Source organism: Carcharhinus amblyrhynchos, chromosome 12 (assembly GCF_965287045.1).
Source record: "Carcharhinus amblyrhynchos chromosome 12, sCarAmb.v2.hapA, whole genome shotgun sequence".
NCBI classification, from domain to species: domain Eukaryota; kingdom Metazoa; phylum Chordata; class Chondrichthyes; order Carcharhiniformes; family Carcharhinidae; genus Carcharhinus; species Carcharhinus amblyrhynchos.
This window is the reverse complement of record NC_137335.1, coordinates 23934858-23961875: the sequence shown is the minus strand read 5'-3', so window position 1 is coordinate 23961875 and position 27018 is coordinate 23934858. Positions and strand designations below refer to the sequence as shown.

Genomic DNA, 27018 nt, shown 5'->3' with positions numbered 1-27018 from the left:
ATGGAACAATAAAGCTATAAAGAGAGGTTGGATAGGTTTGGGTTGTTTTCTCTGGGGCAGAGAAGACTGAGGAGGTGGCCTGATTGAGGTGTTCAAATTATGAGGGGCATGAACAGGTAGCAGCTGTTCCCCTTAGTTGAAGGGTCAGTTACAACGGGAAACAAGTTGAAAGTGAGGGGTGGGAGGTTTAGGGGTGATTTGAAGAAAAACCTTTTTACCAGTGGATGGTGACATTCTGGAATGCACTGCCTGGGAGGTGATGGAAGTGGGATGCCTCACATCCTTTAAAAAATACCTGGATAGTACTTGGCATGCCATAACATTCCAGGCTGTAGGGCCAAGTGCTGGTAAGAGGGATTAGGTGGGCATGTCATGCATCAGTGCAGACTTTATAGACCAAAGGGCCTTTTCTGCACTGTAATATTCTGTGATTCTGCAAAAATTATTCTGAAAAATGGGGGACTAATATCGTAATAACTTATAAGAAAACAATCAGTCTTCATTAACATAAAGATATTTGCATTTATCTCACAACCTTCACAATGCCAAAACATCTGAGAGCGTTTTAGAGTCAGTGAAATTTTGTGGAGTGTGATCACTGTTGTAATTTAGGAAATGCAGCAGCAAAGTTGGCGAATGGCAAACTCCCCCAAATAGCACTGAAATAAATGGGAAGATCATCTTGGGATAGCCAGGGCATTGGGAAGAACTCCCTTGCTTTTCTTCAAAATAGTGCTGTACACATGTCACTGCATTATCTGCATGGTGCCGTCACATTAATAGTGTTATGCAGTGTAGTTAACACTGGAAACATGTTGGAGATGTTAATTAAAACTGGAAATGAATGTAAGTATATACAGCCATGTTTAATATTTGAATTACAAACAACAGAATAGCTTCAGAGCAAAATGAATGACTATTGTTGTACGTAATTGGATTGGGCAGGTCAGGCCCTGGTGACTTTGGCACACTCCAGTTACTGTCCTTAAAATGCACAGCACAGGAAAACAGGAGCATGACTAACTGTGACTTCTAGTTGCCGTGACGACAATCAGCTCTTACTTATGCTAAGCTCTCAACAAAGAAAGCTTACAGAGCCATCTTCAATCTTCCTCAAATGACTGTAATTTAATCACCATGTATCATAATACTATACTTCATAGTATCTGCTGTCTGTGAAAAGGTCCATCACAAAGAGATATTCAACTCAGGATGTTATTAAACATCATTACAGTTCATGAAAAGAGACAATCAAGACTGCAAATTACCTTCCCCAATGTTTGCTGCATAAGGTAAGAATTTTACCAATTAATCTTTGTTCCAACACAACTTTTGCATGCTTTGTTCCACAGTTCTGCTATACTACTTTTAGTGGGATGAAGTGCCCTTTAGCAAAAACATGGCTAATAGCACTTTCAGCTTGATACATGCCAATCATCACCAGCCAGGACAAAGTAGTCTATTTGATCCACAGTTCATCCTACACCTTAAACTTCCATTCCCTTTACTTTTCTGCAAAGGATACTATCAATAGGATGAATGGATACAACCACTCACTAACAACAAGGAATGCATTTATTGGTGTCTACCATGGAAGGCACTGCAAGCAAAAATAAACCACATATAGTCCCCTAACACAGCATTAGTAAGGAATATTAATATTACCTAACAACAAAGGTGAACAGGTGATACAAATAAACAGATTTCAAATCATGACTTGCACACTTTAATATGAATGTTTTACATTGACATACGTTGCCAAACACCTCAAAAATTATTGCCCACAGTGGTCTGTTGAATGTTATAGCAGTAGGTTAGGTAATTCTTGAAATACATTATTAAATAATGACCTCTGACTCACAATAAAGCCAAATAGCTAAGTTTCAGACCCTAGCTGATCATTACCATCACTGTGTGAGCCAGCTCTAATAGCTGCAGGTATGCTTGCATAAGATTTCACCTTCTTGAAGATTCACTACCTCAAATCTTTTGGTTTCCCTAAGGCCAACAATCTTGAGCGTGCCTCATGCATGGGTAAATCTTCACCCTCAAATACCTTCTCTAGTTGGAAAATGTGGACTCGCAGTGTGACTAATCAGACTGTGAAGAGGAAAGGATAGAGGATTATAATCAGCATAATGTGTGACTTAGAGGGAGGCTTGCAATTCTCCCATGTGATAGAAGTCAGAGGTTTGGAAGTTGATGTCAAGAAAGACTCTGCCTTCAGAAAGAATTCTAAAGTCTTTTTCTACTTTTCAATGGTAGTTATGACCTCTCTAAATATATGCAATTCCCATACTGTTAGGTAATAAATATCCTTGCCGGTGGCACAATGGTTAGCACTCTCACAGTGTCAGGGACCAGAGTTTGATTCCCAGCTTGGGTCACTGTCTGTGTGGAGTCTGCATATTCACCCCGTGTTTGCATGGGTTTTCTCCAGGTGGTCTGATTTCTTCCCACATTCTGAAAGACATGCTGGTTGGGTGAATTGGCCATGCTCAATTCTCCTTCAGTGTACCCCACAGGCGCTGGAGTGTGGCGACTGGGGAATTTTCACAGTAATTTCATTGCAGTGTTAATGTATGCCTACTTAGGACACAAATACATAAACTTTAAAACTTTGCTCTAACAAAAATGGGGTCTGTTTGAAATCAGCACTGAGTTCATGGGGGTTAATCCCGATTGTCCTGTGATTAATTATCCTCCAACAAATATCACTAAAAAGACAGATCATTTGATCCTTTTCACATTATTTCTTTTAGCACCTTGATTGTTTCCACATTTCTTACATTGCAGCATGCTTCACCAGCAGTGAAGTGCTTTGGGATGTTCTGAGGTCATGAAAGGTGCCATATAAATGTAAATCTTCATTTTCTTTACTGGTATTCATGGACCTACCTAGCATTGCAAATGGGACATTTAAACTAATGGAAATAAAAGCAAAGCCCAGCATTACAAATAAAAATGGTCAAAGCATGTTAAAATGTTGTTGACAAATTGAATCTTGTTAATACAGCAAGATTCTCCTGAGACAAGTTTAACAAGCAAGGGTGCTCATACCCAACCTCTTAGAAACACAAAACTCAAATCACTTAGGAATCAAATTCTTAACTGTTCTTTGTAGTTCAGAAAGATTAGTTTATATGCACAGATGTTTGAATATTCCCTAGTAGTTACCGAGAATTGCTAAGAGATTTTGGATGTCACACACATAATACAGAAACACACCTGACTAATTAATGGCTCTGTATGGTAATCACTGTAATTGTTGATTTAAAATCAGACAGTTTGTTAAGACTCGATTAACAACTGTTTCATTTATCTGTGACTGGCGTGCAATTAAGGCTGTTTGAGGTTCCCAAATTGATAGCTGAAGATTTGGAGCACTGAATGCATCAAAAAAGACATGTGTTACAGTCATAACTGAGATACAGAGAAAGATCAATTTAATGCGAGATAGATCATTCAAAAGTCTGATGGCAGCAGGGAAGAAGCTGTTCTTGACTTGGTTGGTACATGTCCTCAGACTTTTGTATCTTTTTCCTTTCGGAAGAAAGTGGAACAGAATATGTCCTGGGTGCATGTGGTCCTTAATTATGCTGGCTGCTTCTCCAAGGCAGTGGGCAGAGAAGACAATGTCAATGGGTGGGAGGCTGGTTTTAGTGATGGACTGGGCCGCATTCACCTCCCTTTGTACTTTCTTGTGGTCTTGGACAGAGCAGGAGTCATACCAAGCTGTGATACTAGAAATAATGCTTTCTATGGTGCATCTTTACTCTTCTGAGTAAGGATGGTGGGCCTTCTTTAACTATAGTGTTGGCATGGGGGCACCAGAACAGGTTGTTGGTGATCTGGCCACCTAAAACCTGAAACTCTCGACCATTTCGACTTCGTCCCCATTGAGGTAGACAGGGGCACGTCCTCCACTCTGCTTCCTGAAGTCGATGACTAGCTCCTTCATTTTGTTGATATTGACGGAGAGATTATTGTCGTTGCACCAGTTCACCAGATTATCTGTCTCTTTCCTGTCTCTATCTTGTCATTGTTTGAGATTCAACCTACTACGACAGTGTCATCAACAAACTTGAAAATTGAGTTGGAAGGGAATTTGGCCACATAGTCATAGGTGTATAAGGAGTACAGTAAGGGACTGAGGACACAGCCCTGTGTGGCACTGGTGTTGGGGATGACTTTAGCAGACGTGTTGTTGCCTATCTTTACTGGTTGCAGTCTGTGCGTTAGGAAGTTGAAGATTCAATCACAGATGGAGAAACCAAGCCCCAGACCATGGGTATTTGGAGATGAGTTTCGTAAGAAGGTAATTGCCCTAAAACCGGAAAATCCTGTCAGAAGTCAACGGACCTTTCCATGGTCTGCCCCTTGCCCGCTACAATATCCGGATAGGAAACTTTACCCATGGCTTCAGATATTTTGGGGGTGGAAAAATATTAGCATAATTTCCCAACTGTAAGGTGCAATGTCAGAGACTTCATCTTTATCTCAGTGGGGCTGCAGCAGGCAACCTTTGTTACAATTGGCACTATTCACTACAATTGGCTAGGCTCTCAATGTCAGCATCAATACCAGGCCACCAGATACAACTCCTGGCAAACATCTTCATTTCAGATATACCTGGATGGGCATTGTATAATTCAGCTAGGAGCAACTCTCTTCCTGGTATAGGGAAGGCAAGATGCCATCTTGACAACTCAACTCATCTTTTTGTATAAAATGTGGTTTCATCTCTTCAGAAACTGGCTCATTAGCCTAACTCATTAGTTTCCTGTGCTTCACTTTGGGCAGCAAAGATGCTGACTGGTTCAGCACTTGATCTGCTTTGCTGACACTGACAACATGTCTAAGAAATTCAACACTACGGCAACTTCCTGTGGTAGTGGGGGATGTGCAACACTCTCTTGCAAAGGTCAACAACTAAGTGCGTTCGCATTCGACATGTATGTCCCAGGCCGGTTCTTCAGGGTATATTCATCAGTGGAAAAGATTAACATCTAATTTTGAATTATTGCTGATATGATTGTCATCTTTAAAAACACCTGAAAGTGACCCGAAGTCAGAAACAATGGTAGAGTGCCTACTGTACAAATACCGATGGAATTTCTTGACACCAAAAACTATTGGTAATCCTTCCTTCTCAAATTTTGAGTAACCCTTTTCAGTTTCCGAGAAGGTTCTTGATACGTACTCTATTGACCTTTCAGATCCGTCGACCATTTCATGGGGACAACATTGCACCAACGTCATATGGAGCAGCATCACAAGTTAACACCGATTCCTTAGCTGGGTTGAAATATGTCAACGAGTGTAACAATTGCCTCATTCTGTTAGAAGTTTTTCTCTGGGGCATCTTCTAATACTAATGCTGGTGCTTTTTTAGCAGCAAATGCAAGGGGACCAGTGTTGACAAATTTAGTAGAAACCATCCTTAGTAATTCACCATTCCTAATAATGACTTGAGCTCAGATGTGTTCCTGCGAGTCGCTGCCTCCTTTATTGCTCTGACTTTGTCTTCCATGGGGGTGTAATCTTCGCATCTAAGCAATTTACAAACAGGCTATCCCCAAGGCTTGAAAAGTACATTTCTCCTTCTTGAGGTGAACTTCTTGAAATCTCTCGAGCACCTCCTCTCAGTTAGCTACACGCTCAGCTTCTGTTGATCCAGTTATCAAAACATCATCCAGGTACACTACAACTTGTGGCAATCCTTGCAATAGACTTTCCATTGTTCTCTGGAAAACAGTACCTGCTGATGACACACCAAAGGACAGGTGTGTATAGTTTGTGTGTTTATCATGACATAACCTCAGGAAGCACTGTCTAATTCACGTTGTTGATATGTGTGACTCATATCCAGTTTTGTGTAGGATTGACCTCTGACCAACTTTGCATACAAATCTTTGGAATTAGATACTTGTCTAACTTGGCAGCCTGATGAACTGTTAATTTGTAGTCATCACAAATGTGGACAATCTTGTCAGTCTTCATCACAGGAACTATGGCTGCTGCCCACTCTGCGAATTGAACTAGCTGGATAAAACCCAGTTCTTTCAATCTCTTGAATTCCATGTTGAAATTTTCTTACAAGGTATATGGTATTGGTTTTGCTCTCAAAAAAAGTTGCCTCTCGATCTACATAGATCTCTGCCTGGAGACCCTTTATTTACCTAACTTGTCACAAAAAATGCTCTAAAAGTTCTTCATTAACTTTTAGGAGTATTGATAGGCAGAGAGATCTGGGTGTACATGTCCACCGATCACTGAAAGTGGCAATGCAGGTGGATAAGGTAGTCAAGAAAGTATACGGCATGCTTACCTTCATCCATTAGGGTATTGAGTATAAAAATTGACGGGTCATGCTGAGGCTGTACAGAACCTTAGTCAGGCCTCATTTAGAATATTGTGTACAATTCTGATTGCCACACTACCAGAAGGATGTGGATGCTTTGGTGAGAGCACAGAAGAGGTTTACCAGGATGTTGCCTGGTCTGGAAGGTATGAAGAGAGGTTGGATAAACTCATTTTGTTCTCACCGGAACAATGGAGGTTGAGATGGTGACCTGACAAAGTTCTACAAGATTATGAGTGGCATGGACAGAATGGATAGTCAGATGCTCTTTCCTAGGGTAGAAAAGTCAAATACTAGAGAATATTGGTGTAAGGTGTGTGGGGAAAAGTTTAGAGGAGATGTGCAAAGCAAGTTTTTTATAGATGGTGATGAATGTATGGAAGACACTGCCTGCAGAAGTGGTGGGAAGCAGGACCGATTGCGGCATTTAAGGGGCAACCAGACAAATACAGGAATAGGATGGGAACAACAGGATACGGAGTCTGTAAGTACATACGGTTTTAATTTAGGCAGGCATCACGAATGGAGATTGATTGGCCCTTTTAAATCTTCTGGCTCTAGTCATGGTTGCATTTGATTCCCATTTTAAAACTGCATCTTAACTTTTGGTGTTACTGTTGACTGTAGCTTCTCTCTCTAACTGCTGAACCGTACCATTCTGCACTCTCTGAAGCTCCTGTGTGCCTTTCTCAGTATTCACTATTGTCAGCATTATCTCCAGTGCTTTTTCAAACATTGATATTTGCACCTTCTTCCTTTGGATGGGACTCATTATTTACCCTGCAGACTAAATGGTCTTGCACATATCATTTTGAAAGGCTCTAAAGCCATTATGCTCAAAGATCTGTCTTAACTTGGTAACATAAGTTGCAATAGATTCCCAAGTGGCTCTCCTAATTGAGTTAGACTTAAATCACTGCAATTTTACCTAAGACTTTGGGTGGTAGTGGTTTTCACCAATTCAACTACCTTAGTGAATGACTTGGAGTCGGGCGTACTTGGGGATATGAGGCTTTGTATTAAATTGTAGGCCTGGGTCCCACAAGTGCTCTGAAGGATTGCCTTTCTCTTCTCCTCCTCCTCTATTCCATGGGCCTGAAAATAGTAGCCCAAATGTTCAATGTATTGTGCTGGATCCTCCACAGAGGCATCAAAAGGATCTATCCATCCGAATAGGGGCATATCTGCAAACACTCTTCTGTTCCTCAACTTTAACTAACTTCAATGTGACTTTATACTCACGATCTTGGAACTTTTTTTTATTTAACCTCACCGCCAATGTAAGAACTCATCAGTTAGGTAAATAACAACTGTAAAGTTTATTTACATATAACTATAACACAGCGACTTGGAGACTATGGCTGTCAGTCAGCTCCTGATGAGACAGAAACCTGAGTTCACCAGGGTGATCCCTACCCTGCTCCGTGATTGGTTCCCGGGCTATGTGACCCTTACTCTGCAGATGGATCTGTAAAGGGAAAATCACCACAATTTCCTCCATAGTTGTCTGGATACAGTACAAGATGATTCTCTCTAGCAGCTTATAACACATGGAGAGAAGAGAAATTAGTGTGTAACTGGAAACTTTTTTTGGATCCTTGCCAGACTTAGGGATTGCAATGACCTTAACTTTCCACCAGATTTTTGGCAGTTGCTCCCAAATGGAACTGTCCATGTAAACATTTCCTGCCCTGCATGTAAACGGTCACACTGTATTTTCAGCATATCTGACTGTTCCTCCCCCTGACAACCCCCTTAAAGTGTGGAGATGCTAGTGTTGGATTGGAGTAAACACTGTAAGAAGTCAAATAACATCAAGTTAAAGCCCAACAGGTTTATTTGGTAGCACAAGCCACTAGCTTTCAGAGTGCTGCCCCTTCATCAGTGAGTGGAAGTTGTGTTCACAAACAGGGCATATAAAGACACAAACTCAATTTACAAAATAATGGTTGGAATGCAAGTCTTTACAGGTAATCAAGTCTTAAAGATGCAGGCAATGTGAATGGAGAGGGGGTTAAGCCCAGGTTAAAGAGATGTGTATTGTCTCCAGCCAGGACAGTTAGTGAGACTTTGCAAACCCAGGCAAGTCATGGGGGTCACAGATAGTGTGACATGAGCCCAAGATCTCCATTGAGGCTGTCCTCATGTGTGCAGAACTTGGCTAGCAGTCTCTGCTCAGCGACTCTGCATTGTTGTGTGTCGTGAAGGCTGCCTTGGAGAACGCTTACCCAAAGATCAGAGGCCGAATGTCCGTGACCGCTGAAGTATTCCCCAACAGGAAGAGAACACTCTTGCCTGGTGATTGTCGAGCAGTGTTCATTAATCCGTGTTGTAGCGTCTACATGGTCTCCCCAATGTACCATGTCTCGGGACATCCTTTCCTGCTGTGTATCAGGTAGACAACATTGGCCGAGTTTCAAGTGTATCTACTGTGTATCTGGTGGATGGTGTTCTCACGTGAGATAATGGCATCCATGTCGATGATCCAGCAAGTCTTGCAGAGGTGCTGTGACAGGGTTGTATCGTGTCGTGATCATGTTCTCCTGAAGGCTGGGTAGTTTGTGCAGATAATGGTCTGTTTGAAGTTGTGCGGTTGTTTGAAGGCAAGAAGTGGAGGTGTGGGGATGGTCTTGGCGAGATGTTCGTCTTTGTCAATGACATGTTGAAGGCTTTGAAGAAGATGTCGTAGCTTCTCTGCTCCAGAGAAGTACTGGATGACGAAGGGTACTCTGTCCGCTGTGTCCTGTGTTTGTCTTCTGAGGAGTTGGTACAGTTTTTTGCTGTGGCGTGTTGGAACTGTTGATCGATGAGTCAAGCGCCATATCCTGTTCTGATGAGAGCATTTTTCAGCGTCTGCAGGTTCTGTTGTGATCCTCCCCATCTGAGCAGATCCTGTGTATATGGAGGGCTTGTCCGTAGGGGATGGCTTCTTTAACATGTTTAGTGTGGAAGTTGGAGAAGTGGAGCATTGTAAGGTTATCCATGGGCTTACGGTACAGTGAAGTGCTGAGTGAACACCTGTTGGGGAACACTTCAGCTGGCATTCGTCCTCTGATCTTCGGGTAAACGTTCTCCAAAGTGGCCTTCATGACACACGACACTGCAGAGCAGAGACTGATAGCCAAGTTCCACACACATGAGGACAGTCTCAACCAGGATCTTGGTTTCATGTCACACTACCTGTAACCCTCATGACTTGCCTGGGCTTGCAAAATCTCACTAACTGTTCTGGCTGGAGACGATACATATCTCTTTAACTTGTGCTTAACCCTCTCTCCACTCACACAGCCTGTACCTTTAAGACGTGATTACCTGTAAAGACTCGCATTCCAACCATTATTTTGTAAATTGAGTTTGTGTCTTTATATGGCCTGTTTGTAAATAGAACTCCCACTCACCTCATGAAGGGACAGCACTCCGAAAGCTAGTGGCTTGTGCTACCAAATAAACCTGTTGGATTTTAACCTGGTTTTGTGAGACTTCTTACTGTGTAATCCCCTGAAACCCAGTCTTCATTGATTGGATATGTAAGGCATGCATTTTGGTTTCCTCAATTAGCAAATAGGGCAAGAAGGACTCAATAGTATTATGCTTCTTTGAATTTGGGCCGCATGTGTGAATCTGAACAAAGCAGTTTGAGGGAAAGAATCTTGCTCTGCTCTCTCACTGTGCTGTGGATTGCCAGCAACAGTTAACTTCTCCTCCCCTCTTTTTCATGTTCTATTTTGTTAAATGATTTTCTTTAGCTTTTTGTCAAATATGTTGACCTCCTCATTAAGCCCAATCAGGACTCATGTTGCTGTGGTATTGTACTGGTTGTCTTTATTTCAGACTTTCTAGAACTTTCTCTCAAGATATAAAATAGAAAAAGAATGCTACAACATGTTTACTCCCATCAGATGTCCTAGATAGTTCATTACACAATACATTTTACTTTCAAAAGCTGCATTGGAGCAAAGCATCCAAAGTATTTTGAAGAACTACACTTTTATACTGGAGCAGGAATTCTGACTGAGTTATTAGCATTTGGGAAAATGAAATGAATTGCAGCCTTCCAAGGCCACCTTGTTGAGATCAGCTTAATCAACACAGATAAAGAGTCAGCCATAAGATCTTTTTTGACTACACGCCACACAGCAGAATATGTTTAATTATTTTCCATCTTACAGAGGAGAAATTCAAAATGTCTAGGAACATTGTCCACCAGAGGAGGAACGGGTGAATGGTAGTTTTGTGCATGCCTGCGTGCAATTGGGCCTCATGTCAGAATCTATCAGTCATTATCCTGAACAATCTTAGTGATCAAAGATCTTTTAGTTCACTCTTTCTGGAATTTTTTTCAAGCTTTCCAGATTTAGCCCAATTAGATAGTGTTAAAGGCTAACAGCTGTTGGCTGCTATCATAAATCCTTTAAACATTTTCTATGTAATCGATATATGGTTATTTTTGTTTAAGATGTTCCATTTTTATAAGGCTTATTCCCTCATTCACACACACTTAAATACTTTCACGCCATTAGGAATCATTTTCTTGGTTGAGAAGCCTCTTCCCTTTTTGATGACACAGAAACATGTTGTGAAACATGTAATTCTGGCTGTTCTGAAACCAGAGGGAGTGTTTCCATGATAATTACTCAGTTGTTATTATTTTTCTTCTGCTGAATTCTTGTTGAAGAAAAGCCAAATACACTCAAAGTTTTAACACTGTCAGACCCAATGGGCCCAGTTATACCATTGCATCGCGCCTGTTTTCAGGCACGAAAACTTGGTAAAGTCGGGTGTGAGGCCATTAACATGATCTGCGTCTGCGTCCATGAAGATGCCCACTTTACCAAGGCCCGAAAATGACGCACCCAAAACAGGTGCAACGGCAATTTAAATGCATTTGCATATATTTAAATTGAATTAATGGGCTGTCCACCCAACATTACCAGCACTTCCCCCTTTACCATCGTATTTGCACGTCCAGATTCGGCAAAGGTCTGTTTCAGGCGCTCCAGCTTCTGAAGAGATAAGTTCAGGGCTTCCAATGGCTCTCTCTCAGATCAGTGTTGGGGGGAGGTGGGGGGGGAAAAAGAGGGAGGCCTGATTGTTGTCTGGTGCTGGGGGGGTGGTGGGGGAGTGGGGAGGGAGACCCGATCATTGTCCGGTGGGCAGGTGGGGGGGGGGGGGGGTGGGGGGAGCCCAATCATTCTGGGTGGGGGGAGGGGGGGGGAGCCCAATCATTCTGGGGGGGGGTGGGGTGCAGGGGTGGGGATGGGGGAGGCCCGATCATTCTGGGGGTGGGGGGCAGTCCAATCATTCAGGGGGTAGGGGGGAGAGGGGGAGGCCTGATCATTCTCTAGGGTGGGGGGGGGGGTGGGAGGGAGGGAGTGGGGAGGAGGCCCAATCAATCTGGGGGCAGGGGGGAGGCCCGATCATTCTGGGGGGGGGGAGTTAATTCTATCCCATCACATCTCTAATTCTGATCATTCCTATTATAAATGCTACTTAGGTATATTTTACTTGCCATGAATGTTGTTTCTGTACCCCCTACATCAGCAAGTTCAGAATCCATAGAAATTTTCTTATTACCATTTCCCAAATTATCTTCTGAACTTGAAAATGCAGATCTTAGAATTTACTGCAAATTGGCTTTTGCTAAACACAATTGCAAAGGTTGTTGAATCAAGCAACGGTTGTTTGTATAAGCACCCATATGTTTCATTATACAACTTCAATAAAGGCCTGGTTATGTACCTCGGTGGATTTTGCAAGTACAGGCAGCAGAGAGAAGGGATTCCACAGCTATAATAGTGCACATGCACTTAATTAGTGAGACTGTCAAAGTACTGGACTGTGAGTATGTGAAGTATACTCGGGGAGGGGGTGGGGAGGGCAGATGGATCTCTGGTGTGGGGTAGGGGTGGGGGAGCAGGGGAGTCTACTGCCGCTCTGCGGGTAATTGATGGGGAGGAAAGGGGGCAGGGGTTCATGATCAGTCTGGGAGTGGGGGGTGGGTGGATAAGGGGGACAGTTATGTTGTGGGGTGTGGGGCAATGTCTGTGGAGGCCATCGCTTCCGCTTTTTAATCCCAGGCCACTTTATCCGTTTTTTGCAGCCTGGGAGCGATGTGACAGGGGTGTGTTTTTCAAATTTTTTTTCTCACTGCGCAGTTCAGAGCTCCCATCATTTCAGGCGTGATAAGCCCTGCCCACAGTGCAATTCAGACCCGCGATTTGTTTTTCAGGCTAAGTGCATATGGGAGTGCCTGAAAGCAGATTTCCAAGTCAGATCCGAATTCTGCCCAAATTCAGCACTTCGAATGAAAGCGGTAAAATCTGGCCCAATGAGTTTTTCCAACATTCTCTGTTTTGTTTTAGATTCCTGCATCTCCATTATTTTCATTATTTTAATACTCCGCTGAGCTGTGTTTAGCTTGTATTTATCATTTGTATTGTGTCACTTAAGTTAATGGTTTACTTTTTTTCTTCACTTTCAGTGTTCTCCCCCCATTATATCAAATCTCTCTGGGAGTTGATTCCACAATATCGGCAAGCTTTCAATACTTGGTCCATATGGACCCAGACAATGACTGTTAGTAAATGATTCCACTCTGGAGACAATGGAGATGAGGGGGGAGATTTCTCACCCCTGCAGTTTTGGCAGGTGAGAATGATGACAGGATGGAGAATCGAGGGGGAGTTCCAAAACAACTTTTAGACTGGAAGGATTTCTCACTGTATTGTTTCCCCCTGTCCACCCCCCGACTAATGATGTAACTGGGTTCTCACCATGCAGTGACAGGAACTGCATGAAAAATTCATTAACATACACTTAGCAGGCCTCCCTGCTGTATTATCACTCCGCATAGGGAATTTCTCTTCCATGTTGGCGGGGTTTACAACAGGCTTTGACAAATAGGGAACTGGCAAACAAACACCACTGGGGGCACAATAGTAAGCGCAGCCCTTAGGCAGGAAGGGGTAATGCTCAGGCAGTGCCTTGGCAGTGCCCAGGCACTGCCCTCTAGCACTATCTCCTAGCACTGGACCCTGGCAATGCGCCCAGGTGCTCTCAACTTTCAAAAAACCTGAGAGCCCACCCTGCTAGAATGATGTCATTTGATCAGCCCCTTTTTTTTGTTCAAAGAGTTTAAAAATATGGCAGGAAAAGCTAGTAAGGAAGTCAGCGGGCTGCCTTCCCCTTTTCCTGCCTAAGATAACACTTTGAAAAAACATCGGAAAATTCCGTCCATTTTATCTGGACCCAAAACTGGCTGGATGCATTCTTGGACGTATCACCACCTGAATCTCCCGCCACACCCTAGCCATTGGTCCCTCACAAATCTATCCTCAGAATGCACAACATTGCCAAGCCAACTGGAAAATGAACAGCTCTCAGAACTTGATGATATGACGCTTGACTGTAAAAAAATCTGTAAATTTTCAAAAAATCATCCACATTATTGTTTATAATCAATAAAGAAACGTATTCAAAGAAAATGAAAAAAATCCAGCGACGTGGAGATTAATCTTCAATTATTCTGAGGCTCTAAGATAATCTTGGTATGTTTACCATTCAGACACATTTACAGCAGGGAATTGTCAGGTAAAGGAGCTGTGAATACTTTCCACCCTCACAAACCCTCATTTGGCCAGTTGTAACATTATTCCTTCTCCCCTAGTTTGGATTAGATAAAGCAGTATAGGACTGAGATTGAAGCTGTGATCTTCTGGTCTAGTTTAGGTACACACTGAGTAATTCATTTGTTAACTAATCCACCTGGGGGAGCTCACATATTACTGTTCAAACAAAACTGGAGAATTGTGAAAACAGCAACATGAAGCTCTCAATTCCCCATGTATATTTTGTTCAAACTTAAATGCAGACTTGGACATTTGGTGGGGGTAATGTTCAAGATCCACTGCAGAGATCTGAGTACAAATTCAAATCTAATTCTCCAATGCAGTATTGGATGAATGTTGCACTGCTGAAGGTACAATCTTTTTCATGAAGTGTTAAACCTAAGACCCTTCTGCACTCGTGTGGATGTAAAAGATCCAAAGACACTATTTCAAAGAAGAACAGGCCCACAGAAAAATTGTGACCCGGTTAGTTCGTAGCCCCTTCCTTTCAACCAAGGTAGTCTTATTTCAGCCACCCACCCCCTCCACTAGCATTGGCTGGGAGTAGCCTGGAAATGTAGTGCTGAGGTCACTGCTGCAAACAACCTTGGTGAAAAATCAGAGAGGCATTAAATGTTGTGCTTCTGCTTCAGATTTTCTTTGAAAATTCTTCCTTCTTTGTGAGCAAAAGCTGTTTGACTGACAATAAGACTGCCTGACTGACTGGCAAGTATGTAATAACTGACAACGTACTTCCTCAGGCCAGCCAGTCAAACAATATAAAGAAGGACATTTCTGAGAAAAATCTCAGGAAATTCATCCATAAATATATTCAACATGGAAAGAAGAATGTCAAAACAGGCCACATAGAATCAGTGTGAAATAAGGCATAAACTAGAATATGAGGAATAGCAACTTATATTTATATAATACTGTTAAGATAATAAAATGTCCCTCAGTGCTTACATAAGAAGCATTAGGACAGATGGTGAAATGTGTGGCCAAAGAGTAGGTGTTAAGGAATTTCTTAAAGAACTGGAGGTACAGAACTGGAGGGGTTTAAGGATGGAATTCCAGAGCTTAGGCCTTTTGCAGCTGAAGGCACAGTTCGCAGTGGTGAAACAATGGACATTGGGAAGGCACAAGAGGAGAGAATAAGAGGAGTGCCAGGATCTTGGAGTTTATAGCACTGGTGTAGATTACAGAGATAGGGAGGGGAGAGGTCATGGAACAGAAAAGATAAAATACCATGTGACATGTGTAGCTGAAGATTACTAGGGCTAAATTCAATAGCCCATGAACACTGATATTCGGACTGTGCTGCTTGATTAAGCCATGATGTCCAATGTGATATTGGTAGCACGCTAACTTTGTGTTCCCTGTTGAATAATGTGATTGCAATCTGCAACCAGTACTAACTATGCCTCAGGAAGCCCCAAAAAACATGAGAAGCTCCACCTGTTAAAGTGAAACATTCAGTGCATAAAGACTGTCTGAGTCTCTTTAAGGGGAGTTGCAAAGTGGTAGGAGCAGATGTTGGAAGTCATTCTCTAACTGATTCTGTCCTGGGAAAGGCATACAAATGGCACAATTTGGGAAGCAACTATTTTGAAGTTTTCAGAGGCTGCACAGGAGGCCTTGGAGGGGGAGGTGCCCAGGAGGAGAGATGTCTGTATTTGGAGGGGATCAAGTATTGCTAGCTGGCAGCATTTATTGCCCATCCCTAGTTGTCCTTGTTCAGAGGGCAGTTGAGAGACAACCACATTGCTGTGGCTCTGGAGTCACATGTAGACCAGATCAGATAAGGACAGCAGATTCCTTTCCCTAAAGGACATTAGTGAACCAGATAGGTTTTTCCAACAATCAACGATGGTTTCATCAATAGATCCTTAAATCCAGATATTTTTTATTGAATTTAATTCAATTCAGTTTTGAAGAAGAGAAATAATGGTGTCAACAACCCAATGTGGTAGGATCTTTAGAAAGCTTGGCTAATAGACCTTTGCACCAAACAGTGTCATAGGCTGCAGTGAGATTGAGGTAAATGACTCCAATCTTCAGATACTTTTGAGAACCATTTTCAACATGGGCGTTGAGGGCACGTACCTGGTCTTCTGTACTATGCTGCTATCAGAATCCAGCTTGGTTTTTGGGTAGCGTATCCTCCATGGTTGGTTGGATACGGTGCAAGATGAGCCTCTCTAGCATCTATAGCACATGACAGAAGAGGAATAGGTCTGTAACTGAAAGCTTATTTAGCATCCTTGCAGGTTTGGGGAATGCAATGATCTTAACTTACTCTCCAGTTTTTAGCAGTTGCTTCTCCTGGGTGATTCTGGTCAGGAATACAGAGACATTTTGTCATCAAGGTGCGAAAGAAATTCAATGTAGATTTGGTTGTAACTCATGGCTTTGCCAGGTTTCAGTTTGCTGACTGGACCTCATCTGTGTTTATGGCTTGCTGTCTGGCCTGGCCTTGTGTCTTTTTACCTTTTGAAAGATCTTCATTCCATAGCAGCTTTGTGTCTATGGCTCACTCTGAAGAGCTCTGCCCCCATTAATAAGGTGGCTGTCCATTGCACTCAGCGAGACACAGCTCTGGTTAGAAGTTGCAGGTTGCTGCCCAGCAGACAGTTACTGGACCAGTCTCCAACATTTCTGGCTGGAGTGAGTGCAGTCCAGGCTGTGAGTGAGCTCCCAGCAAGTGCTGTGTGTATAGTCTAGAGTTTCAGTGAGATGGTGGGAAATATCTGGATTGCCAGATTCTTCAAATTGTTTGAGGAGCCACAGCTAACCCAGTAGGATAGTAACTCAAAACTCAAAGATAGGGAGTAAGGGGATGCATAAGGGTGATTGGATGATTTTTGAATGCAACATGGAATGACTACTTATAAATTTGGAATGGAATATTTATCTTGTGGTGGCTTTTAATTTCACATTGTAACCATACAGATATTTTGAAGATTAGTTACAGAAGAAATTGATTTGATTTGATTTATTATTGTCACATGTATTGGGATATAGTGGAAAGTATTGTTTCTTGCTCACTCCACAAACAAAGCATACCATTCATAAACTACAGTGGGAGTAGGAAAGAAGAAGGATGTTGTGTGACAGTCACAGATAATGCGTAGAGAAAAATCAACTTAATAGAGTTTACAGGAATTAAAGTAAACTGAAGCATGGAATGAAAGTAGAAGATAGAATTGGAAGATATGCTGGGGACAGCTTGCAAGAAGTTGCCACACTCCGATGACACCTGAGGTATAGGATTGTTGGTGAATGAGAAATTTGGGTCAGAGTTACATCACACTCAGATGAGTTCTCCAGGCAGAAAGAGATTGTCTGGATTGACTTCTTTCTTTTGATCCTTCTTCTCCTCATGCTTTGGGTCCTGAACTTTTTATCATATAACTGGTGGCAAGAGCTGTGCCTTTGTGATGCAGCATGCAACAGATCATGTCAAATCTTGATGTCATGATCTTTACAAGAAATTATGTAAACTTTGCTCTGGACAAGGATGGTCATACTCATTCATGGGCTTTGCAGCAGTTGGTGTGTGACCATCAAAAGCAAATCCTGCATGTGTGTGCGGTTTCTTGGGAATTGCCAGGACTCCTATATGGGGCGACAAGGTGGCATAGTGGTTTGCACTGCTGTCTCATAGCTCCAGTGACCTGGGTTCAATTCCTGGCTTGGATCATTGTCTGTGTGGAGTTTGCACATTCTCCCTGTGTTTGCATGGACTTCCTCCGGGTGCTCCGGTTTCCTCCAAAGATGTATGGGTCAGGTTGATTGGCCATGCTAAATTGCCCCTTAGTGTCCTGGGATGTGTAGGTTAGAGGGATTAGCAGGTTAAATATGTGGCATTACGGGGACAGAGCTTGGGTGGGTTTGTTGTCGGTGCAGACTCAATGGATCAATTGGCCTCCTTCTGCACTGTAGGGTTTTTATGGTTTCTTTCTATGATCGTCAATTATAGCAAGGTGCCTGGAATCTATGTATCAAGTACTACAGGATTCCTCTACAGTGGCCAACGCCATGGAAGTGTTATTTTAGCGCACCAATGGTCTTTATGATATTTTCCTATGGCACCATGGCTTTCATTGTATGTATGTTCTTCATGTGTGTGTGTGGGTTGCACACCAGAGTGATCAATCTTGTGTTCAAGCAAGTAGCCTCTATGGCCCAGTAGATGCCCTTTGGTTTGCCATGGTGGCTCAAGTGCAGCTGGTACAGTGGATTCTCACAGAATGTGAACCTACAGAGAATAGTATACAAGAATACCAAGTAATTAGGAAAGCCAAAAGAATGTTATTGTTTTTTGTGAGTGGTATTGATTACAAAAGTAGGGAGGTTATGCTTCATTTGTACAGGGCATTGGTGAGACCACATTCTGGAATATTAGAATCGTAGAATCCCTACAGTGCAGAAGGAGGCCATGTGGCCCATTGAGCCTGCACTCACAACAATTCCACCCAGGCCCAATCTCCATAACCCTAAATATTTACCCCACTAATCCCCCTGACACTAAGGGGCAGTTTAGCATGGCCAATCAACCTAATCTGCACATCTTTGGAATGTGGGAGGAAACCAGAGCATCCACACGTGAGAATTTGCAAATTTCATACAGTCACCCAAAGCCAGGTGGCAGTACTGATAACAACTGTGTCACCATGTATTGGTGTACAGTATTGTAAGGCAAGATATAAATACATTATAAACAACTTAGAGAAGGTTTACTAGATCATGTTGTCTTATGAGGAAAGGCGGGAGAGATTATGTTTATGTCTGCTAGAGTTTAAAAGAGTAAGAGGTGACTTGGTGGAAACCATGACGATCCTGAGGGATACTGACAGAGTGGAGGTGGAGACGATGTTTCACTTTGTCGGAGAATCTAGAACTATGGCTCACTTTTTAAAAATAAGGGGTCGGTTATTTAAGACAGAGATGAGGAAAATTTTTTCTCTTAGTGGGTCGAGAGTGTCTATCAGTGGAATTCCAATGATTCTGGCCAAAGTCTTTGGCCGGAATCTTACCACTGTTCATGTCAGTGGAACTTTCCCATTCCCATTCCCATTCCACTGCAGTGAGAGAAGATTTGGCTAAATGCCAAATTCTTTGACCTCACTGTAGTGGGAACATGCCAGTAAGATTGCACCTTTGAATATTTTAAAGACAGAGCTAGATAGATTCTTGATTAATAACGGTATGAAATGTCATTAGGGGTAGGCAGGAATGTGGGGTTGAAATTACAAAGCAATCTTATTAAATTGTGAAATAGGCTCAAGAGGTTGGGTGGCCTACTCCTGCTTCTAATTCATATATTTATATGTAATAAACACATCTTGATTGCTACCGGGTAGAAGGCATTGACCTACATGATTCTCTGCCTTAGGTCACGTATTGGCTGGATGTTGAAGGTGTGGAATCTTTCTTAGTTGCGGTATAGGGCAGAGTTGACAGACGGTGCCCGCAAAGTGATGTGCATGCAGTCAATAGTACATAATGAGAATGTGGAAAACCATATTTTTGGTCAGCTTGCTTCTTTCTGAGAAGAGAAAATGAAGTATAATTTTCAATAGAATAGAATAGAAAGTATCAGCGACCTCCATTATGCAACAGTGGATGGTAAATTATGAAATGTTGCAAAGATCTCCAGTTCTAGAAGCCAAATACATAAAGATTCATTGCCATGGTCACTTTCGCAGCCACTGGCAATGTGGTCCTTGTGCTGCTTTGAAGTTGCAGTTGTGAACAAAGCTGGTGGCAGATTTCAGTGAAGATCTCTGTGGAATGCAGTCATTTGATATATTGAGCAGAATTTTCCCATTACTCCTGCCACGGGAATCATAGTGGGCGGGGGCGGACCATGTAAAGGTCTACTGACCTCAGGCGGGAATTTCTGTCCTTCGGGCGAGCGCAGCCAGACAATCCTACCCATTGTTCCTTGCTGAAGCTCAGGTAGGAGAAATGCTCCATAATGCCCTGGACAGATATAGTAAGAAGTTTCACAGCACCAAGTTAAAGTCTCACAGGTTTATTTGGTAGCACAAGCTTTTGGAATGCTGCTCCTTCATCAGGTGCTGTGCTCCGAAAGCTTGTGCTACCAAATAAACCTGTTGGCTTTTAATTTGGTGTTGTAAGACTTCTTACTGTGCCTAGCCCAGTCCAATGCTGGCATCCCCACATCCTGGGCAGATATGTTCTCCTTCTGAGAATCTTCCTCCTTCTCTTCCAAACAGAACAACGAACAAAAAAAAAGTACAGTACAGATACAGGCCCTTCAGCCCCCCAAGTCTGTGCTGATCACCACCCCCCACCAATCTAAACTAAAAAGAAACTTCTGCCCTTACTCGGTCTGTATCTCTCTATTCGCTCCCTGTTCATGCACCCATCCAGATGTGTTGCTAATGTGCCTGCTTTTACTATCTCCACTGGCAGGACATATCAGGCACCCACCACTCTCTATGTGAAAAACTTCCCCCTACATCTCTCTTAAACTTTTCCCTCTCACCTTGAACCTATATCCCTTGTAACTGACACTTCCACTCTTAGAAAAAGCCTTTGACTATCCACCCTGTCGATGCCTCTTACAATTTTGTAGACCTCTTTCAGATCTCCCCTCAACTTCTGTTCTTCCAGTGAAAACAATCCTAGTTTATTCAATTTCTCCTCATTGGCAACACCCTTGAAACCTGGCAACAGCCTGATGAACCTTCTTTGCACTCTCTCCAAAGCTTTACGTCCTTCTGGTGGATTTGCGGATAGCAATAAGGACCACCTGACGATACAGCAGGATATAGATTGATTGGAGGCTTGGGCGGAGAGATGGCAGATGGAGTTTAATCCGGACAAATGTGAGGCAATGCATTTCAGAAGGTCCTAATACAGATAGGAAGTATACAGTAAATGGCAGAATTCTTAAAAGTATTGATAGTCAGAAGGATCTGGGTGTGCAGGTACACAGGTCACTGAAAGTGCCAATGCAGGTGGAGAAGGCAGTCAAGGGCATTGAGTTTAAAAATTAGCAAGTCATGTTGCAGCTTTATAGAACCTTAGTTAGGCCACGCTTGGCATATAGTGTTCAATTCTGGTCACCACACTACCAGAAAGATGTGGATGCTTTGGAGAGGGTACAGAAAAGATTTACCAGGATGTTGCCTGGTATGGAGGGCATTAGTTATGAGGAGAGGTTGGAAAAACTTGGTTTGTTCTCGCTGGAACTACAGAGCTTGAGGGGCAACCTGATAGAAGTCTACAAGATTATGAAGGGCATGGACAGAGTGGAAAGTTAAAAGTTTATTTCCAGGGTGGAAGAGTCAATTACTAGGGGCATAGGTTTAAGGTGCGTGGGGCAAGGTTTAAAGGAGATGTACAAGGCAAGTTTTTTACACAGAGTGTGGTGGATGCCTGGAACTCGTTGCAGGGGTGATAGCGGAAGCAGATACAACAGTGAGTTTTAAGGGTCTTCTGGCCAAATACATGGATAGGATGGGAATAGAGGGATATGGTCCCAGAAGGGTAGGGGGTTTTAGTTCATTTGGGCAGCATGGTCGGTGCAGATTTGGAGGGCCAAAGGGCCTATTCCTGTGCTGTAATTTTCTTTATTCTTTGTTCTTTCTTTGGTAGTGTGGTGACCAGAACTGCACGCAATACACCAAATGCGGCCTAACCAAGGTTTTATATAGCTGCAACATGATTTCCCAACTCTTGTACTCAATGCCCCAGCTGGTGAAGGCAAGTGTGCCATATGCTTTCTTAATCACCTCGGCTACCTGTGTTGCCACTTTTAGGGAACTGTGGATCTGCAAGTCCTGATTTCTCTATATATTAATGTTCCAAAGGATTCTGCTATTTACAGAATAGTTCACAGCTAAATTTAATCCTCCAAAATGCATCACCTCGCATTTCTCTGGATTGAACTCCATCTGCCATTTCTGTGCCCAAGTCTCCAACCTTTCTACATCCTGTTGTATTGTCTGACAATCGCCAACTGGTTGGATTTAAACCTGCTGTTGTGAGACTTCTTACTGTAATCCCCAACACTATCAGCAACTCCACAAATCTTTGTGTTGTCCGCAAAATTACTAATCAGACCACCCACATTTTCCTCCAGATCATTTATATGTACTACAAACCCACTTACAGCTACTTGCCCTTCTTTGTAGGTCCTCTGCTCATTCTTCAAGTCACAATGTCTTCAACTAAGCAAGCTCTTGTCCTCACTTACACTTGAACACAAGGAGGGATGCTGGTTGGTAGGTGAGTGATAGGTTCCGTTCTGACTCAAAGGTCAAGGAGGGCTATTCTGGTGGTCACTACTATTGAAGTTGAAACTTAAAAGTCTACATGCTCATGCCTGATTTATATAGGTCAACCATTTCCTGGATAAATCTGATTGAACTTTGGGAATGCTTTGGTACTTAGTAATGTTTTTCTGTTCCATTGGGCACAAAGAAATATATCCTCGTAATTAGTTAATTTATTTTGAATTGTTAACTTATTTTTCATAACTTTCTGTGTACTTGGTCATCTTCATTCTCTAGATTCCATAAAAGAAGCACTTATGGGATTTAGGGTGGTTTTAACATAATTGTAATTATCATGACCTATTAAAATGCTGCCTAATTAACATATTAATTCTCCTCTCCTAATTTTGTAAAGATGGGATTTATGCTTATGAGTCATAGGTGAAAAGCCTATTTTCAAATTAATAATTAGCTATTCATGTAATATCCCAATACAAATACATAGACTTATATAGATGAAGATCATACACATTTTAAATTATTGAAATATGATAAATAAATTTGAAAGGGACAAGGCTTGCATGTATTCTTTTCTGCTAACATGTTCCCCTCTTCCTGAACATGTTGATGGCCTCTGCAATACTATTCATGGGAGAAAGGAGACTTCATCAAAGGTGGCTATTTTCCACTGACAATTTGGTTCAGTGGGTAGTATAGAATAAAGGGTTAACATTTGGAGCAGTTGATGATGTTGTAATTAATGATGCAGTGTCACATGGTTAAATAATTGTGATCTAATGGAAAGCAGAAGTGCAGTCTTGTGTGGAGTACTGAGATTTATATAAATCTGCAAATAAACAAGAATAGTTTTTATGATTTACAGACTAAAGTAGCATTCTTAAAATAAAAGGCAAACCCTGAACATCTAGACTGAAATTTTACCAAGCTGCATGCCATGGGAATCGGAGCGGACGAGGGGCAGACAATGGAAAGATCCGTTGACCTCGGATTTTCAGCAAGGCTGTAAAACTCGCATCTAAATTCTGAACAGAATAGGTAGCACTTTGCCTCTGAATTAGAAAGTTGTGGGTTCAATTCTCATTCCATGACTTTATCATAAACTCAAGAAAGACACCCGAGTGCCTCCTATTTGGATGCAACATTAAATTGTAGCTATGTCTGTTTTCTCAGAAGGATTTAAAAGTTCCCATGGCACTAACTGAAAAACAGCTGAGGATTTCTCCTGATGCCTTGGTTAATTTTTATTCCTTAGTTAATGCCTAAAATAGGTAAGCTTGAAATTTACATCTTTACTGTTTATGGGATCTCACTGTGTAAAAATTGGCTGCTGCATTTTCTGCATTATGAGAGTGAGTACGTTTATAAAGTACTTTATTGACTGTGAAGTGTTTTAGGGATATGTTAAGATTATGTGAATTGCTGTATCTGACAGATGCCTCTTTTTAAGTGAACTTTGGCAAGCAATTCAGATATTCTGAGACGCCCATCCAAACGTGATCATTTCCTCGTTTTCCATACATGCATCTTTTCAGCTGAGGATCAATGAATGTGTTCAAGAGTAGCAGCCCTGCTTATTTGTTCCTTCCTTAAATTGTACAGGGGCTACCACCTCTCTCCAACTGGGAGCAGTGAACTTTGCGCTCGGAGTTACAGCCTGGGGCATTCCTGACCTGTATGATTTTGTTCCATGGTGGGAATTGCATTTACCAACTGTGGTAGCGTTGCCCTTTTAAGGCAGCATTCTCTGAGAGCTATGTGGTTGGGCTGCACCTTATGGTGTGTCAAGGCAGGAGGCTGAACCTATAGGGTGTCAGGGCACGTATCCTGGATTGGGAAAGATTGTCATTGGAGCCTGAGAGGAGTAGAGTACAGTCGCATGGTTATTCTGTTTTTCCCTGTTTGTATATATCGTTACTCATTGCTTTAGCTACAAAACCTTTGTGTTCTGAAGCTTCAACGAGTTGCCTTTGATTTATTACACTGGCGATGAGGAAAAGCTTTCTAAATTTCCTTGGGAATCACAGTGCACGGCTGGAGGGGAAAGAGATTGGAATATCAAAGATAAGAAAAAGCAAGGGTGCATTGTTAAAGTGCCTTTAATCAAGAAATTAGAAAATTTTGATCCTGAAGTAGAAAATTGGGGCTAGTATGTTGAGACACTATGTTATTTTTTGTAGCGAATGAGAACAACTGAAGAAAAGCAGAAGGTTATTCTGCTCACAGTTTGTGACCCGTAGATTTACAGTTTAATCAAAAGTTTAAATCACTTGATACTCCAAATCTTTGACCAAATAGTTGAGCTGGTTAAGAATCATTTCAACCCCCCTACCTCAATTATTATATTGAGGTACAAATTGTATCAGCAGTTTAAGAGGCGGAAGATAGTCTCAGGGCAGGTTGAGAGGACTAGCAGAGCATTGTGAATAGTCCAGCTTTAGGAGAAATGTTGAGGGGCCGTCTGGTCAGTGATATAAACAACCTGATTATGCAAAAGAAGTTGTTGGCAGAGACCAAAATTTTCTAGAAAAACAGTGGAGCTGGCCCAAGTGACTGAATGTGGAGAATAGGGCAGAAGCGAATTGCAAGGCATGCCAAATGAAGTAAACTGCTTGTGGAGAAAAATGGTTGTTGCGAAGGCCAACCTGAATGCGGGTACTGAAGAGTCCAATGAAAGGAATACAGCATTAAGGGCAGGAGTTTGTTATCGGTGTTGGGGAGATCACTTCCAAGATGCCTGCCGATGTAAAAATTAAGTGTGTTTTCGATGCTACATAAATGTCATTCTACATGTGTGGTGCAGAGTAAAGCTGTCAGGACAGAATGTGCAATAAAACCCATAATAGTTGGTTTAACTCCTTTGAAAAAATTGGCTGAGATGCCTGACCAGGGATGCAAATTGTTTATCTTAAACCAGGTCCAAGTTGGTAAAGTGACCCCTTGATAGTAAATGGCAGATGTCTTAAAATGGAAGCCCATTGTAGGGCTGCAGCTACAGTCATAGGGAAGCAATTATTTTGTTATTTTTAAAAAGACCTCAGACCATTGAAACTGAACAAATCTGAAACTATATTGTCTATCTATAGTGGAGAGACACTGCAGATTTAAGGGCAGCAACAGCCACAGTATCCTACAAGGATCAGACAGAGCAGTTACATGTTTTGGTCATTACAGAGTATCGGCCTTGTTTCTCAGCCTTTTGGCTAAGATCAAGTGTAGTATCGACATGCTGCACTTGGTTGAAGTCATTAGGTTACATTTTAGCTTCATTTGAAGCAATTTTTAAAAGCGGCATCTCAGCCTTTTGGCTAATATGCAAATGAGATCACATATTGTAGGAGGAGCTATGCCTACTCCAATCAGCTTGGATCATATAGATCAAGCCCAAGACAGGAGGTGAGAGCCCTGTTTTGTCAGCTTGGATTGGGAATGTCTCAACTTGTTGAGACTCTGAATTGGACTTGATTTGATTGAATTGGAATAAAAACAAAAAAAAAGGGGTGTGATTGGCTTAAGCATTAAAATTAAATTGGCGATCTTAAATCTGTGAGATGGAAGTTTTCAGGAGCTGCTGTATAAATACTCAGAGGTTTTCCATAATGAATTAGGACATATGAGGGGAGCTAAAGCTAAAATATATTTGAATTTGGAGGCTACACCAAAATTTTTCAGGACTTGTCTTATGTTTTATGCGCTTCACCATAAGGTTGAAATCGAACTCAAGAGCCTCAAGAGAAGATTTAGGTGTCATAAAGTCTGTTCAATTTTCCGAAAGGGCACACCCATTGTCCTAAAACTGGATTGGATTGTTAAGAATTTGTGGGGATTATAAACTGATGGTTAATAGAGGAGCTCAAATAAAAACAGTTACCCCATTATTAAGATTGAGGATCTCTACGCAAAACAAGCTGGAGGTTTAAAATACACCAAATTGGACCTCAGTCATGGCCATCAGCAGTTGGAATTGAATGACGACTCACAGAAATTAGTAACCATCAACGCTCAGAAAGGTTTATACCAATATACATGCTGCCTTTTTTAGTCTCATCAGCCTGCACTATTTTTCAATGAACAATGGAAAGTCTTTTACAGAGCTTCCCAAATACAGTGGTTTATCTTGATGACTGAAAACTTATGATGCAGGTATGGAGGATTGGCTCCAGTACACTGAAAGAATGAGATATTTATTCCTGGCAAATGGGATTCAAGGGAATGACAGCAAAAAAGTAATCCCCGATCGCTGGTAGGGTCCCAACTTCAGCATCATACAAAGCTTAACCCATATTCAAAGTCTTTTGACGCATTGAAAGATATAATATTGGGCCACTATTATCCTAAATCATCTGTTATATTGCAATGCTATAGGTTTAACACTTCAAGTAGGCTCCCTAGGGAACTAATCACTGAATTCTTGGTGAAACTGCAGAAATATTCCAACTCTAAATTATTATCCTGGTGTTCAAATCCATAGCCTGGCCTCTTCTTATATCTGTAACCTGCTCTCGATCTACAAATCGTCCAAGTTTCCTATGCTCCTCCAATCTGGTGGATCCGCTAGTTCCATTATTCTGCCATGGGTGGGCATCCTCTTAAATGCTAAACTCTCAAATTCTTTTCCTTCTTTCTTCCTTGTCACGCTCCTTAAAATTTATCTCTTTAACTAAGATTTTGGCCTCCTGTCCTAATATTTATGTGGCTTGTTGTCAAATACTTATCTGGTAATTCTCCTGTGAAACTCCTTGGGATGGTTTAGTACACTAACAGTGCCTTATAAATG

The 27018-nt window shown here is 41.9% G+C and overlaps 1 protein-coding gene and 1 pseudogene across 1 annotated transcript in view; one reads left to right on the top strand and one right to left on the bottom strand.

Annotated features, from left to right (window-relative positions):
- The window catches only part of prkn (parkin RBR E3 ubiquitin protein ligase), a 1024997-nt gene that overhangs the window by 54349 nt on the left and 943630 nt on the right, over nt 1-27018 (bottom strand). The window lies entirely within an intron of this gene.
- Nucleotides 25425-25567, top strand: LOC145351224 (U2 spliceosomal RNA; annotated as a pseudogene).